Below are 3,944 nucleotides of genomic sequence, written 5' to 3' on the forward strand. Positions count from 1 at the left end.
ATTTGCTGCACACACCATGCAGGAGGAGACAAAGTCCATGATGTCATTGGGCAGCGTGGGCCACCAGAACTGATGAGCAATCAGATCTCGTGTCTTACTGGCGCCCGTGTGACCTGCCAATTTGGAATTGTATCCCCAGTGGAGGAGTCTTCTTCTCCCCGCCAGACGCACAATAGTCCTCCCCGGTGGAATGTTTCTTACTTGCAGAGGGCTGAAAGGGATGATGCAGGATAGGTGTCACGAAGGGTCTGTGGCGGTATGGCAGCTGGCCAACAGGGCGCAGGACAATGTCTATAGTTCGTATAGGTACCTGTGGCAGCTTGGATAGCAGTAAGGCAGGCCCGGCTGAGACTAGGCAGCAGGTAGACGTCAGGCGAGTTGAAGCAGGTTAGACGTGAGATACAGCACGACACGACTTTGGCACAGCACAGTGCTCGACCAGGATGGTATGGAAAACAAGGAACAGGAACCAGTAACAGGAAACAGGAACCAGGAACACACTAGGAGGCCATCACATAGACAAACTTAGGAAACCTCAACAACGCTCAGGCATAGAAGCAGGGGGCTGGACCCCTCTTATAGTCCAGGGTACTCACGGGTTCAAAGTTCATCAAAGGTCCGGTGCTAGGATATGGGGCTTTTGGGGACACAGACGCACAAGATGGCCTCCGAGGCCGCAATATAGACAGAGTTCCGAGATGCATCTGCATTGTCTCTCCTGGGTAGATAGCTTAAACTGGTCCATCTTCACAGACTCCTTAGGAGGATCGGCATCTGAGGATAGCAGGGGTTGCTGCAAAGTAGAGACCGGACTAGGGAGTCCTTTCTCCCAACGAGCTTCTTGGAGCCGTTCTCGGATCCTTATATCAATCCGGGCGGCCAGAAGGATGAGGTCATCCAGGGTAGATGGTAGACCTCGGGCGGCAAGCTCGTCCTTAATCATAGGAGACAGTCCCTGCCAGAATGTAGCCACCAGGGCCTCATTGTTCCACAAAAGTTCTCCCGCCAGGGTGTGGAAGTGGATGGCATACTTGCCCACGGAGGTGTCTCCCTGGCGTTGGTTCAGCAAGGAGGCGACTGCAGACGAGACTTGTACAGGCTCCTCAAACACAGTGCAAAATGTTCGGAGGAACCCCTGGAAGTCACGGGTCTCTGGTCCTTGTCTCTCCCAGATAGGATTCGCCCATCCAAGGGCCCTGCCAGTGAAGACAGAGATGATGAAAGCGACGCTTGCGCCATCAGAGGAAAATAACCTTTCATACAGGCTAAAGTGGATCTGACACTATTTCAAAAATCCTTAGTCCTTGCGTCTCCATCATAGTAGTCAGGAAGTGTTAAAGAAAATCTGGGATCAGTACTGCTAGGAGGTGTAGTAGGAGGATCGGCAGCTTGCATCTCCAGCCGACGTGCAATAATGTTCAAGGTCTGGAGGAGTTGGTCCTGTTGAGACCGGAGGTCTAGCATATCCGCCCGCATCTCTTGTGACGTCTTCATGGTCCTGGATTGATCAGCGGGGTCCATGGCCTGAGCATACTGTCACGTTGGGTACGTTGACACACTGGACCGTACCGCCTTGACGGTATGGCAGCTGGCCAACAGGACACGGGTCACAGTCTATAGTTTGTATAGTGTACCTGTGGTAGCTCAGACAGTAGCAAGACAGGCTCGGCTGGGACTAGGCAGTAGGCAGGCTCCAGGCGTGGTGTAGCAGGACAGGCATGGTACACAGCACAGCACGACTTCAGCTCAACACGGTACTTGACCAGGATAGCACGGGGTACAGGTGGCAGGAATGGGAAACACTGGGAACTGGGAAACACTAGGAGACCATTTGCTTAGACAGACTAGGGTAGACAAAATGGCTCAGACATTGCACAGCCCGTCTTATAACCCATGGTGCTCTGGGAGCAATCAGCTCCCACCTACAGCTCCCTGGTAGCCAGGTAACACTGTCCAGGTATATAACAGGTGAATTATAGGTTATCGAAGAGCAGAAGTTATAAAGTATTTCTACCTACAGCAACATATCCTCATCATGTCTGTCATGTCTGTGAGGAGCCGCTCTTACATTCTCCTCTGTGTGTTGTATTTTTTCTAAATATTTAACTTTATTAACAACATGACCTCATCCCCTAGAGACAGGCGGCCATTTTATAAATCATCTAGAGGCAGTGACTACAGGCAGTGAAGTAGTTGTTCATCATTATTCCACCATTACTCCTATCCACTTATCCCATGGACGTGTCTACTATGTGGCCCCAACATATGTATGTCACGTAACCCTGCTGCTGACTGAATGCTAGGGGTCACATGATGGGTGTTTTGGGGGTCACATGATGTGTGTGGGGGGTCACATGATGTGTGTGTGTGTGTGGGGGGTCACATGATTTGTGTGAGGGGTGTCACATGATGTGTACGTTATCCAGGTCACAGCTCCAATATAAAACCCTCCAGAAGTCACACCGTCTATCTAATAAAAGTCACTGTATTGCTGATTGTTGCTGCTCTGATTGTTATAAGTGTGACGTAGAACAATATATAAAATTCTGCTGACACTATTAACAATTAGATGTATGAAATAATGAGTGACGTCACGTCCTGTATCGACAGGCAGCGGCACGTTATCAGCACCAGGATCTACATTTAAAGTCAAATCTATTTATGGGATAAAAAATGTCACTTGAGCACAGACTGAAGTATAACGGAGCTGTATAAATGCTGGACGCAGAACAATATGACAATATTTGGTGTCGCTACGAGATATAGGAAACTAGAGTCCGGTGCCGGCGACATCTCCTCCATGAGACGATGAATTATTATTATCATGTCTATCATATTCATTGGCCAGTGAGCTCCTAGGGGGGGGGGGAGGGGTCGGTGGGGGTCATGGATGGAGTTTTGTGATTATTATGAACCTTCTCACCAGGTTTGATATGAATTTTGAAAATAAAGCAACTATGTGCCGGGTTGAGTGCTTAGCTTTACTTCCCGTAATACTGTTCAGTGGTTTTGTTGTATACTTGCTTTTCATTGGACGGAGAGCACCAGTATATTATAAGTCTGGAAAACGTGTCGTCATCGGTCTCTTCTTGTGGGTTTTTCAATATCTACATCCTAACTGTAAATACATTGTGTATCCAACATACTTGAGCCAATGTTTAGCAAAACTTAGTCCAGATTTTTTAGGACTCCACAATGAATAGTTTGTGTTGGAATCTCTGCTGTTCCCCTTTAAGAAGATGACCACGTGGGCAGAGGGTATAGCAGTTCCTTGTCAGCATAGTGGTGAGTATCCCAGCTGCCACGCAGCCTCTGAATAGGCGATTTGGCTTTCTGCTTTTGCCATGGTTAGTTTTTTTAATGAAAGTCATATGAAGCCCCAATTTTTGAGTCAGTTTCTCCACTGCCGGCATTTCTAATCTCCCATAAAGTAGTTGATTCATCATACATTTTTTTTATGGTTTGGGGTTTTATATACTAAACCAGTCCACCAACAAGCACCTAAAAAACACAAGGCGCTGCTGAGATTTGAACTCAGGATCTCCTGTTTACGAGACAGGCGCTTTAACCATTTAAGCCATAGCACCTAGACGTTTTTTTAAATGTGTCTAATTTTTTTCTGGTAATAATATTGTATTACCCTAAAATATACTTTTTATCTGTGATTTGTGATTGCCATTGTCTCTCGTAAATTCTCCTATATTACATATCTATTTTAGGGTAATTGATTGGCGGTGGAGCGTTTTTTTTTGGGAGGTGGGTTTTTATGTGTATTTTTTATTTTATATTTTACTTTGTGTTTTTTAGAATTAATGTAAAATGAATACCTGCGAAAAGGGTATCAAAGGACCTAGTGGCAAAATCGGTCAGCACACAGTGTTTAAGACAAAAATCTACCCCTCAACTGGATACTTGTCCCATCAGATACTAAGTAAATGGCTTGG

At 46.6% G+C, this 3,944-nt stretch overlaps 1 non-coding gene across 1 annotated transcript; it reads right to left on the reverse strand.

Annotated features, from left to right (window-relative positions):
• Positions 1-3,513: 3,513 nt before the first annotated feature.
• TRNAT-CGU (transfer RNA threonine (anticodon CGU)) lies at positions 3,514-3,587 on the reverse strand. Its single transcript has one exon. It is a non-coding gene; the product is annotated as a tRNA-Thr (tRNA).
• Between the last annotated feature and the right edge of the window lie 357 nt (positions 3,588-3,944).

This window comes from Rhinoderma darwinii, chromosome 1, assembly GCF_050947455.1.
Source record: "Rhinoderma darwinii isolate aRhiDar2 chromosome 1, aRhiDar2.hap1, whole genome shotgun sequence".
Taxonomy (NCBI): Eukaryota; Metazoa; Chordata; class Amphibia; order Anura; family Rhinodermatidae; genus Rhinoderma; species Rhinoderma darwinii.